Source organism: Dipodomys merriami, unplaced genomic scaffold (assembly GCF_024711535.1).
Source record: "Dipodomys merriami isolate MVZ:Mamm:240054 unplaced genomic scaffold, mDipMer1.0.p SCAF_93, whole genome shotgun sequence".
In the NCBI taxonomy this organism is placed as follows: domain Eukaryota; kingdom Metazoa; phylum Chordata; class Mammalia; order Rodentia; family Heteromyidae; genus Dipodomys; species Dipodomys merriami.
In genome coordinates, this window is record NW_027206546.1 from 4,854,028 (window position 1) to 4,867,611 (window position 13,584).

Consider the following 13,584-nt stretch of genomic DNA (forward strand, 5'->3'; position numbering starts at 1 on the left):
ATTTGGTATTGATACTCCTCCAGCAGTGTTCTTTCCATTGAGGAGCGTTTTTGCTATTCTGGGTCTTTTATTGTTCCATATGAATTTTTGTATTGCCTCTTCTATTTCTTTGAAGAATCAGCTTGGAATTTTGATAGGTATTACGTTGAATTTGTAGATAGACTTGGGAAATATTGCCATTTTGACGATGTTAATCTTTCCAATCCAGGAGCATGGGAGGTTTTGCCATTTTCTAAGTTCTGTATTGATTTCCTTTTTCAAGATTTTAAAGTTTTCATCATAGAGGTCCTTCACTTCTTTGGTTAATTTAATTCCGAGGTATTTTATTTTTTGAGGGGCTATTACAAATCGAGTTGCTTTCTAATTTCAGTCCCACTTTTCTCATTGTTGGCATACAGAAAATCCATTGATTTTGGGGGGGTTAATTTTATAACCTGCTAATTTGCCAAAGTTTTGAATCAGCTTGAGTAATTTGGGAGTGGAATCTATGGGATTCTTTAATTACAAGATCATGTCATCTGCAAAAAGTGAGAGTTTTATTACTTCTTTCCCTATTTGGATCCCATTTAGGTTTGCATCTTTTCTTATTGCTCTAGCAAGACATTCTAATATTAGATTGAAGAGAAGTGGAGAGAGTGGACATCCTTGTCTTGTTCCTGAGTTAAGAGGACATGGCTTTAGTTTTTCAAAATTGAGTGTAATGCTGGCTGTAGGTTTGTCATATACAGCCTTTATTGTATTGAGGAATGTTCCATGGATTCCTCATTTTTCCAAAATCTTCATCATAAAGGGTTGTTGCATAGATGCTTTTTCTGCATCTATTGAGATAACCATGTGGTTTTTATCCTTGCTCCTGATGATGTGATGAATAATATTAATTGATTTGCGTATAATGAACCACTTTGCATCCCTGAAATAAATCCAGTTTGATCGTGGTTTATGATTTTTTGGATGAACGGTTGGAGTCAATTGGCCGAAATTTTGTTGAGAAGTTTTGCTTCAATGTTGATCAAAAAAATTGGTCTATAGTTCTCTTTCTTTGATGAGTCCCTGGCTGGTTTTGGGATGAGGGTTATGATGGCTTCATAGAATGTGTTCGTTAGTGAACTTTGTCTTTCAATTTTATTGAAGAGATGGAGGAGTATTGGTGTGAGCTCTGCTTTGAAGGCCTTGTAGAATTCTACTGTAAAACCATCTGGTCCTGGACATTTCTTTTCTGGGAGGTCTCTTATTACTGTTTCTATTTCAATGCTTGAAATGGGCATCTTAAGCTGGTTTAATTCATCTTGGTTTAGCTTTGGCATGTCCATATTTGCTAGGAAAAGGTCCATTTCTGTCAAGTTCTCAAACTTATTAGCATAAAGTTTTGAGAAGTATTCCCTTATAATGTTCTGAATCTTGGTTGTTTTTGTCGTGATATTTCCATTCTCATCTCTGAGTTTATTTATTTGAGTGTGTTCTCTTCTTTTTCTGATAAGATTTGCTAAGAGTCTATCAATTTAATTAATTTTTTCGAAGAACCAACTCTTTGTTTTGTTGATTCTTTCTGTAGTTTTTTGGGGGGGATTCTAATTCATTTAATTCTGATTTAATATTAATTATTTCTTTCTGTCTACTGGATTGGGGTTTATCTTGCTGCTCTTTTTCAAGGATGTCAGATGTCTGATTAAATTGTTGATTTCAGATCTCTCCAATTTTGATGTAGGAATTCAGAGCGATAAACTTGCCTCTGTGTACTGCGTTTGCTGTGTCCCAGAGGGGCTGTTATATGTGTGCTCATTTTTTTGAATAGCATGAACATTTGAATTTCCTTTCTAATTTATTCCTGTACCCAATTTTGATTCAGCAGTATGTTGTTCAGCCTCCATGTGTTACCGGACATTCTTTGGTGGCTTTTAGTGTTGAGTTCCAATTTTATTCCCTTGTGGTCAGAAAGAATGCAAGGTATAACTTCAATGATTCTGAATTTGGACAATTTTCTTTGTGGCCTAAAATGTGGTCTATTTTACAAAATGTTCCATGTACTGCTGAGAAAAACATGTATTCTGATGCTGCTGGGGGAAATATTCAGTAGATGTCTGTTAAATCTACTTGATCTATGCAACTGTTTAGGGCTACGGATTATCTGTTAAGTTTCTGCCTAGTTGATCTATCTAGTGTGGAGAGTGGTGTGTTAAAATCCCCAACAATTAAAGTCTTTGGATCTATGTGGGATTTGAGGGAAAGTAGTGTTTCTTGGATAAATTTGGGGGCTCCATTATTTAGCGAATAGAATTTTAGAATTGTAATATCCTCCTGAAAGAGTGATCCCTTAATCAGTATGTAGCTTTCTTCTTTATCTCTTCTCACGAATTTTAATTTGAAGTCTATTTTATCTGATATTAGGATTGCAACTCCTGCCTCTTTATGGGGGCCGTTTGCTTGGTAGATTTTGCTGCAGCCTATAACATTGAAAATGTGTTTGTTTTTACGGCAAGATGTGACTACTGAAGGCAGCAGATAGAAGGATCTTGTTTTTTTAATCCAACTAGACAGTCTATGTCGCTTAATTGGAGGTTAACTCCGTTAATGTTGATAGAAAGGACTGAGAAGTATTTAGGAATTCCTTCCATGTGATCCACCTTCTTGGGGGCTGCGAAAACTGGGTTCTTCCTATGGTTCTTGGATTCTCAGTTTGGGTGCAGTTTCTTGGCCTTTATTGTGGTCTTGTTGGTTTTCTATGTGTAGGACACCTTTAAGAATGTTTTGTAGGGCTGGTTTGGTGTAGATGTATTGTTTCAATTTTTCTTAGCTATGGAAGTTTTTTATTTGGCCTTCAGTTCTGAAGGAGAGTTTAGCTGGGTACAGTATTCTTTGTTGATAGTTGTTTTTAATGCATGACATACATCATTCCAGGCTCTTCTTGCTTTGATTGTCTCTGCAGAGAAATCTGAGGTGATTCTAATTGGTTTCCCTTTACAGGTGTTTAATCTTTCTCCTTGACAGTTTTAAGGATCTTTTCTTTGGTCTGAATTGATCCTGTGTGGGTTATAATGTGATGGTGATATTTCCTATTCTGGTCTGGTCTATTTGGAGTTCTAAAAGCTTCTTGTATCTGACTAGGCCTTTTTGCGTGTTTGGGAAGTTCTCTGCTAGGATCCTGTTAAACAAATTCCCTAGACCATTTACTTCTGTTTCTAGGTGCTCCTCGACACCCATTATCCTTAGATTAGGCCTTCTGATGGTTTCTTCCAAGTGTTGGATTGATCTATCATATTTCTTGGACTTTTCTTGGATGGTTGCATGTTCTTTATCTAAAATATCTATGCTGTCTTCAGTCCCTGAGATTGGATCTTCTGCATGGTCTAACGTGCTGTCAAGACTTTCTAATTTGTTTTCTTTTATATCTTTTCCTTCTGATTTATCAGCTTTTATGGCTTCAAATTCTTTGTTGTAGCTTTGCTTTAGATCTTGTATGAACTTTATATCCTAAATTTGGTTTTCAGTGTTTATTATCAAATCACTTATTTGATTGGTTATGGTTTCCTTGGACTCCCATTCCTTCTGTTGGGTTCCATTCAGCATTCCCTTTGTGGTCTCCCTGAGTTCCTTCAGCTCTTTGTTATGAATGCCTTTACTGATCTTTGTGTATTCTCATCCTGCTCTCTCAATTTCTGTATTACTCTTTGCTTAGCTTCCCCCCTTTCATGCCATTCCTGTAGTTGTCTTTGAGTCTTCTCAGCCTGTTCACGCCATTCCTAGCTTTTTCTTTGAGTATACTCAAGGTGCTCACGCAATTCCTGTATCAGTTTTTGAGTAGCTTCGGTTATCATGAGTGGGAGTGGAGATACCCAGACTTGCCATTTTTCTTTTGGTTTTCTGGCTTACTCTGCCATTTGGAATGAAAATAGCACCAGTTTTGTGCTAGAATGCTATCGTAAGGCAAGCATCAACCAATGTCTGAATTTGCACAGTCAATAGTCTGCAGATACAATCTAGTTCAACAGATACCTCTATCCAACATCAAACAACTATATATTAATGGGCTACTAACCACAAAGAAGAATTTGTAAAACCAAAAATCATTAGTTTAAGGAGAGATGTGGGTAAAAAATAGGAATAGAGTGATGTCAGAAGGAAAGGGAGAGTTAACTTAAATAAGTCCTAGTCTCCAAGCAGGAAATAGGTTGGATAGGATGAAAGTAGAGAGAGAAAAAAAAGGAGAAAGAGAAAGGGAAAAATGAGACCAGAAAAATGGAAAAGTAAAAATTAAAAATATTATGCAGAAACAAGAAAAAACTATTCAAAGAATGTGAATACAATGAGAGAAGGGCAGGGATGTAAAGGAGATGTGAAAATTTTTTAAATTAAAATACTTAAAATATTATATAGGTATAAAGAGTTAGTACTGCAATTAAGTAATTTAAGTCTCAGAGGTTTTGAATTGAGTAATACATTTGTGTATTAAGTGTGTACACAATGGGGGATAGGGTCTAATAGTCAACTATGGGATTATCTGAGGATGTGCAGAACAACAATTAAGTCACATAAAGAAGAACGAAAGAGAAGAAAAGGTGAAAAGGATAAGGAAGAAAGAAAAAAGATCAGAAGTTCAGTAAAGCTAAACAAAAAGAAATTTAAAAAAAAAAAGAAAGAAAAAAAAAGAAAGAAAAAGGCACACACACATGTATCCCTAAAATAAAGATTATGAGGGGGAAACAAGTTACTAGAAAACAATTTTTTTTTTCAAAAATGGAAAATATTAAAAATTTTAAAAAATTTTAGAAAAGAAAAATTTTTTTTATAAAAGGTATAAAAAAAAAGGAGAAGAAAAATTCTTTGATATTTTGGGAGCATTGGGAAAAATCCTTTCTCTCCCTTGTGTCCATAATCAGCCTCTTGTTGGAATCTCTGGTCTGTTTGTGGTCCTGTGGCTTGGTTCATTTCTTAAGTCAGTTTGTTTGGACAGGCAGAAAAATGCTCTGCATTACCCAGGATTTTGCGATCTTACTCCCAGGTTAGTTCAATGGGAGGGAGATCTGCTTTGAGTATGACAAAAGAGGGAGATGGTTTTTTCCTCAAGTTGGGAGATGCTGTGATGAGGCTAGGTTCTTGGGTATAATTGAGGCCTTTCAGCAAACCGTAGCTTTTCCCGTGGGCTACTTCGTGAGAAACTCATAGAGCCCAGCCTGGAGCCACTCTCAGGGTTTATGTTTACTGAATTTCAATTGATTGTCAAGGCTGCTAAAGGGAGCTTCAACCTCTGGCTCTGATTACCCGTGAAGAAAGCCACTCCGGGGCTGGTGCCCAAGCCAGGTGACTTTTCCCTGAGTGGAACTGAGTCTGGCAGGTCAGGTCAGGTTCTTCTGACCTGTTAAATGACTCTAGTTTTCTTCCAAGGCCTGAGTTGGAGCTAGCAGCTCTGCCCAGCCTTGTCTATATCCAAGATGGAGATCTCCGGTACTGGGGAAGGAGTGGTGGCCTTCCCACCTCTGCTCCCTGAGAAGGAGTGAGGACGTCAGGATTCTACTCATGCTGAGTCTTGGATCCTGTGTCCTCTCTGGTCTGCGAACTGCAGGATGAAGATGTCTGCCCCTTGTGAGTTCTTGCTAGTGTTAAGTAGAATCCGCTCTCCCGGTGCATCTGGCTCCTTCATCCCCGACTCTCTGTGATTCAGGTATGGTGCCTGCAGTCGCCACTGCTACCGCTGCTGCTGCGGCGGTGGCAGCTGCTGGCAAGAGCTCTGATCTGTCTCCTTGCATGGATTTTCCCTCTCTGGCCTGACTCTCTGTCCTGTTTTGGCACACTTGGTGTGATTCTCTGGCTTAGAACTGTTCACTGGAACTCTAAAACTGCTTTCTTTGCGAGAGCTTGTTTTCTCTCCAGCTTCTCCTCCACCATCTTCCCCCCACATCTGTTATTTTAAATGAAGGAAAGAAGATTTTCAAGTTCAAATGAAATATGAATGTGTAATGTGTCCTAATTGAATAAAAAATTCTGATTTCATACAGACAAAAATATTTTCTTCCTACTAAAGACTTTGAAGTAATACCATTGGAAATAGTGAGGCAAAAGGAGGGAGAATTAAAATCATGTCAAACAATGTCTGTTTTTCTGCTACCCACTCTACTATGAAGACCTGCCCTTTCCCAGTTGTCACAAAATTTCAGATGTCTCTCTTAGAATTCTATTTGGAAAAGTTCTAAATCACTGATTCTTTTTGCAATTTCTGTTATATGAAACAAATCATTGACACAAAACAATTGAAATAAAATGCACACATATGTTGAAGTCACCACAACTGGAAAAACAACCAACAAAGTAGAACTCCCCCAGGGGGAAAAAAAGGCGTTGTGCCCAAGTTTTTTAAGCACAAAAAAACCTCAAATACATGTTAACTTGGAGTAAGGCCATAAAGATAACTGTGTCTAAGAAATACAGTTGTGATAATTTGTAATTAAATTCATCCAGATGAACCTAATATAGCAAATCCCTTGAATGGAACACATTGTTTAAAACAAATGTGAATGTATGTGGAGTGTGATCTCCACATATTTAAAAGAATAAAATTAAAAATGACATACTGAAAAAATTTAGAAATGCAATGAATAAGTCCAATAGTATCCATGCTGAGAACTAATCCCTACTGATATAACAAGACAAAATATGCAAATAATAGAATCTGAGCTGTGTACATGAGTGTCCATAATTTTAAACGATTCCAAATTACACTTTGTAGAAGACTGAATGTGGCTTATCTAAAGGAAAACATCAACACATGACATGAATGAAATTAAAAATCTGATGAAAAGAGAGAAGTTGTTACTGGAAAATATTAGTTTAATAAATGATGGTCAAAATTTTTTTAGTACTGACAAAATTGCATACCTATTTAGTTAGATCCAAAATAAAGACCCAAGTTACTCAACCTGATTTGAAACTGTGGCAAAATAGTATAATACAACTGTAAAATTATTATTGATGTTGACTCTGACATGGAATTTATTTCCTGTTTGATCTGACAAATGAATATATGAAAGAACATAACTTCTCCAACTAAATATCAAGACCTAACTAAACATATCACCAGAAAAGTCATCATGTAAGCCATATTGCAACTGGGGTAAAAGAAATCAGTCATAGTGATTCTGTATTTATTGTAAATGTTGATTTTTTTCATAAATTATTTCCTTTAGCTTGCATTTTTAAAACATTGTTTTACATGATGTATATCTTGGTAACTAATTTTGGATGCCTCCTTTAATTATGTTCTGAGTATAATGTCTCACTTCAGTTCCTAACCCGTGAAATGCTGTTGATTCCAAAAACATTCTAATAACCACTGTTTATAATACACAAAATCTCATATGTATGACACCAGTAAGCATTGTTTAACATTTTTATATCAGAGTTTCATGAATGATGAGTCCTATCTACATGAGTATAATTGTACGTAGAGTCCTCAACCTAAATTTAGCCACTGTTAAAAAATGTTTATGTCTTTATTTGTCAGCCAATAGAGATTAAATCTTAGTGTAAAGCCTAAGGAAAATGATAAAGTAAGAATTTAGCTTTTCTGGATATAAAGTAAACAAAATGCACCATAGAGTAACTCACTGGTTTAAAGTCAACTTATTTCACCAAAACATTCTAAGCATTACCTTACAATGTGTATTATTCTCATGAAAGGAATGGGGAATTTGAGAACAGGACTAACCAAGCATTGTCTTCAAATATATATAATTTGGATTTATCTCTAAATTTCGCTATAAACATTTCTGATAAAAACTGTTTGAATAATTGTTTTTCTATTCAGGTATAATATATCCTAGTTTCATATACCAAACTACATTCAGAAAATGTGATATACCAATTAACTAAAGAAAGTCCTGGCAGAAAAAATGGCATCTCTTTACTATGTGATGCCCAATTCTTAGATATTTCATTATGCCTCCAGTTAATGTATGTGATTGTTTAAATGCTTCATAAAGTATTAATTAAAATCAATCGGTGTACTATAATATAATTGTGTATAATTTTATCCTAGAATAATTCAAGAACTGCCCATTCAATCAAGACATACATCACATTCCTATTGTATTCATATGGATAGGAATGAATTTCTTAGTATCTCCTGCCATTTGGAGGTGGCAGGACCAGGATTTGAACTGTGGGCTCCAGCTCCCACCACTTCAAACTGAGGATCAGGAAATCACCTGTCTTTCCAAGAACTTCAACAAGATCAATTATTAGGCAGGCAGCAGTGGCTCTCAGCAGCACTCCTTGATACTTTCAAGGCTGTGATAGGAAGTTCATGGTTCAAATCACCCTAGGCAGGAAAGTCCTTGAGAGCCCTGTCCAACTTCAGGGCCAACAAAGCCAGAAGTATAGCCGTATGGCTCAAGTGTTAGAGGGCTATCCTTTTGTAAATCAGCTCATGGACTGTGCCCAGATCCTGAGTTCAATGTTCAGGACTGACAACAAACAGACATACACAACAATCTGTGCAGCCATCCACTTAAAGCAGGTCACCCTAAACAGCCTTTATTTACATTTTATTTTGAGGCCAACGCAGGAAGAGTCTCAAACCAGGCTGGGGAAGAGAAGGTCAGGTTTCTTAGAAGTAACCGGTATTCAGAAAATTAAACTTGGGGATGTAAAATTGTAGCATACTTATGTAAAAATTCCTATTAAGAAAATGTGAGAGGGCCAGGAATGTCAATTAGTGAGAGAGTGCTTACCTAGCATGCAAGAAGCCCTGGGTTCATTTCCTCTGTAGCATATTCAAGAAATAAAACCAGAATTGGTGCTGTGGCTCAAGTAGTAGAGTGCAAGAGACAGTGCCCAGGCCTTGAGTTCAATCCAAGAACTGGCAAAGAAATAGCTAGCTAGCTAGCTAGGTAGGTAGGTAGATAGATGATAGATAGATAGATAGATATATATATATATAGATAGATAGATAGATAGATAGATAGATAGATAGATAGATAGATAGATATAGGTAGATAGAGAGAGAGATAGAGAGAGAGATAGAGAGAGAGAGATAGATAGATAGATAGATAGACAGACAGATAGATAGATAGATAGATAGATAGATAGATAGATAGATAGATAGATAGATAGATAGATAGATAGATGATAGATAGATAGATAGATAGATAGATAGATAGATAGATAGATAGATAGATAGATAGATAGATAGATAGATGATAGTTGAATCTGGTCTTGGATGTCAGGAGGAAAGAAAGGAAGATTTCCCAGTTATTAGGCCTTCTGCAGTGTGCCAGGACACCAACATGGCCTTCACACAACTACAGAGCAGGAACACTGTCTCTTTCCAACTTCTCAGGTAGCCAAGGGCCCTAGAGTCAAGAGGGCAGAGCCAGGTTCTAACTCAGGTGCTAGGAAACAGAAGAGAAAGGGCCCTGCCTCACCTTGGACTGGGGATTTGCATTAATTTTGTCGAGAATGAAGGAAGGAGAATGGACTGGTAGAGGTAGAAGAACGGCATTCAAATTTGACAGATGTAGACTCAAAAACCCACTCCATAAGACCAAAAAGCAAGGTTTTTCTACTCTGTTCCTCCCCTCTCCCCCTCTAAATTGGCTCTCTATTGTTAACCTAAAGATAACCTGAGGCTCGCTTTCACCTGAGGGAGGAAGGTTAATTAGTCATTGTTTGAAGAGGCTGAGAAAAGCCTGACCCTTGTGTAACTCTGACAAATATTTCAGGTTTCCCTTCATTGCTGGCCATGCCTGGAATGAAGTGGTTCTGCAGCTCACTGACCCTTTCTCAAATTGACATGCTAGGTTCTGAGTTCAAATCCTAGCAGTACCGAAACATGAATCCTGATGTAAGAAGCCCATCGATCCGTCTGCTTTCCTGTCCTGTGAAAGTCTTGGGTCTCAGCTAGAATGAAGAAGGCATAGGCAACTCCATGGACATGGGAATCGGTTACCATTCATGTCAGCACATTTATATCTGTCATCATACTCAATAACATGCAAAATGTATCCCTGACTAAGACACACACTGAAAGCATGATACATTCCACACATGTATGTAAATAGAGATCTTATGTGTAAAATAGTTGGGCATATGATTTTTGCCAGTGTTGGGGCTTCAATTCAGGCCCTGGGACCAGGCCTTACCTTGTAGTCTTCTAGGATGGTGAACTGCCCCTTCCCCCACAGCTCTGTTAGTAAAATGACACAAATTCTGAGCTAGGGTGCTACATTGATAATTTTTTTTAATTTTTTATTTTTTTTTTCCATAGCCAGGGCTTTAACTCAAGTAGAGACAATTCCGATCATCCTAGGCTGCAGACGCTGGACCCACAGAGCATCCTCGAATCCTAGGACCCCAGGGCTTGCAGGAAAACAACAACAACAACAACAACAACAACAACAAAATGGCCATGAGAGGAAAAATGCGGCAGGAAGTTCCACCTAATGCATTTTTGTTTATTTTCCTTTTCATGATGACCTTGCTGGGTCTGAACCTGGCGGCCTGAAGATTGAAGGTGACTTGGCATGTCTGAAGGCCTGCTGGATATTGGAAGAGCCCCAGGCCAACGAGGCAACTGAGGCCCCAATTTCGAATCCCGGTCTGCCCCCCTACATTGAGGGAATGATGGGAGATCCTGAGACACTCATTTCCGGACCCAGAAAGAGTCATGGAATGCTATTGATCTCATCCTTGAATGAGTAGTTCCTGCAAGATGCAAATAGGAAATGATAGGCAAGACTCATGGGGTATTGATTATTTTTCATGAAGAGTTGATGAAGCATGACCATAATCATCACAGTCATGAAATGGAGGCATCCAGAAAGATCCAGGAATCAGTAGTCATGGGGTATATTGGATTCCATCACTGGTCACCATCTCTCCTACTGTATACAAATATGCAGACTACCTTCAGCTTATGAATGGATGAGTATTCTGCTCTCCCCCTCCCACTCCCGGGGCTGGATCTCAGGTCCTGGGAACAGCTTAGTTCTTTATTTGCCCACAACATGGTATCCTCACATTGACCCTTTCTCCTATTGGGTCTGCTAAGCTGTAAGTTCCAACTCCAACACTGCCAAAAAAGGAATGCAGATGTGATAATCTAATCCGTCCACTTGTTTTCCTGCCCTGTGAAAGTTCTGGGTCTCAGCTAAGATGGAGAAGGCTTAAGCAATGCTATAGACATGGGAATAAATTGCATCCCTGCCAGCACAGTTATATCTTCATGATAATCAATAAAATACAAAATGCATCCCTGACTAAGACACACAATAAAAAGAATAACTACATTGAAATCATGATACATTCAACACATGCATGTAAAGGTGAGCTTCCCCTTCACCCACAGTGCTATAGTGTTACCCAGATCTGAGTTGGAATCCCAGCTGCGGCAGAAAAATGGTGCAAATTCTGAGCTAGGGTGGTTTATTATTTATTATTTTTTATTTAATTTTATTATTTTTTTTGCCAACCAAGTGATTTGAATTCAGTTCATGGCAACTCTGCCTCAGCTTCTATCACTTTAGGCTGGGTGGGATTCAATGGGTGAATAGCCGATCCTGTGATCCTAGGCCCTGAAGCCTTGCAGGAGAAAAACAAAAGACCCTCACAGAAAACTAGCCATGAGATGGATATTTTACATTTTCTTCTTTGGCATGGTGACCAACCTGGGTCTGAATGACACAGCTACAATGGTACTTCACTTTGTGTTGGTCAAGACTAGCGGATTTCACGGAAGCCACAGACCCATATGTCATCATAGGCCCTGATTTTGAATCCTGGTCCTGACACTTACCAATGGGGGGACTTCCCAAGAGACTAGTTCCTATGCACGGGAATAATGATGGAATGTTTGGAAACTCATGATTGAATAAGATTCTGCAGGCATCTGTCTAATCTAAAATGGGACGCAATGATCCTAGGATGCTGATTGATCTTAATGAATGGTTTATTAAGCATGAAAACCATACTATTCCTTCAATGGGAGCATAATAAATACCTAAGAGTTGGTAGGAATGTACTTGATATCCTTGAATCCTAGGTAGATGTCTCTGGAATTCTATACAAATATATATTAATTGGCATACTGCCACCTGTCTATCAATGTATGGCTATTTTGTCCACTCCTGTGGCTCAAGCTCAGGGTCTGGGAACTGCCTGGCAGCTTCCTTGGCTAGAGGTTGCCGTGTTGACACATTCATTCATGAATTGGTTCTGCTAGGCCCTGAGTTCAGATTCCAGCACTGCAAACAATTGGATTGTGGAATAAGAAACCAAGTGTGACAACTGTTTTCCTTTTCTCTGAGAGTCCTGGGTGTCAAACATGATGGGGAACACGTCTACAAATTTAGATACTATGTGATGGGATGTCATCAATATAATAAATGGAATGCATGCTATCACATTCAATAAACTGTAAATAATTGAATAAAACTAAAATACAATCAATAACCACAACAAAAAGGATATGGACTGAACATCTATAGGTAAGTACAAATCCTATCTTTACAATGTATTTAAATAGTATGTTTTCCAGGGCTGGGGCTTGAATTCAGGCCTAGGGACCAGTCTCGACTTTCATATCTTCAAATATGGTGAGCTTCCCCTTCGTCCACAGTGCTACAGTTACCCAGACCCTGAGATCAAATCCAAAGCCTGGTAGAATAAATGGCGTGAATTGCAAGCCAGGGAGCTAATTATTTTTGTTTTGTTTTTGTTTTTGCAAAACAAGGTCTTGAACTCAGGTCATGGCAACTCTGCCTCAGCTTCCATCACCCTAGGCTGGGCTGCAGCCACTTGAGCCATAGCTGATCCTTGGATCCTAGACCTCCAGGCCTTGCGTGGGGAAAAAATATGCACTGAAAAAAAAGTGGAGAAGCCAGGCGCTGGTGGCTCACAACTGTAATCCAAGCTACATAGAATGCTGAGATCTGAGGATCATGGTTCAAAGCCATCCCAGGCAGAAAAGTCCATGAGAATCTTATCTCCAATAAACCACTAGAAACCTGGAAGTAGCGCTGTGACTCAAGCGGTAGAGTGCTCGCCTTGAGCTGAAGAACACATGGACAGTGCTCAGGCCCAGAGTTCAAGTCCTATGACCGACCAAAAAAAGTGGCATGATTGCATTTTTACATTTTCTTCCTTTGCACCGTGTCCATTTGGGTCTGAATGACCTGGCTCCAAAGGGTACTTCATCTTGCATGCTGAATTCTGGTGGCCTATTGGGGAAGTCATAGTCCCGGAACATAGGTCTAGGGATGGAATCCCAGTCACGCCACTTCCAGATGGCGGGAGATCTTAAGAGACTCGTTCCCATCCATAGGAATAATGATAGAATGTTATCAATGTCACAGTTGAATGAGCTGATCATGAATGCTACTCGTATAAAATTAGATATCATAATTTCAGTAGACTGATTTTATTTAATATGAAACATTAAAAGAATACTATTTCTTACAGGGACGCAATAATTTCAGGACCCTGATTTACTTAATAATTTATAAGGATGAAAACAATAACATTAATTACATGGAGGAATAATAAGTACCCAAGAATTGGTAGGAATATAGTCTATATAACTGAATAATGCGTAGACGT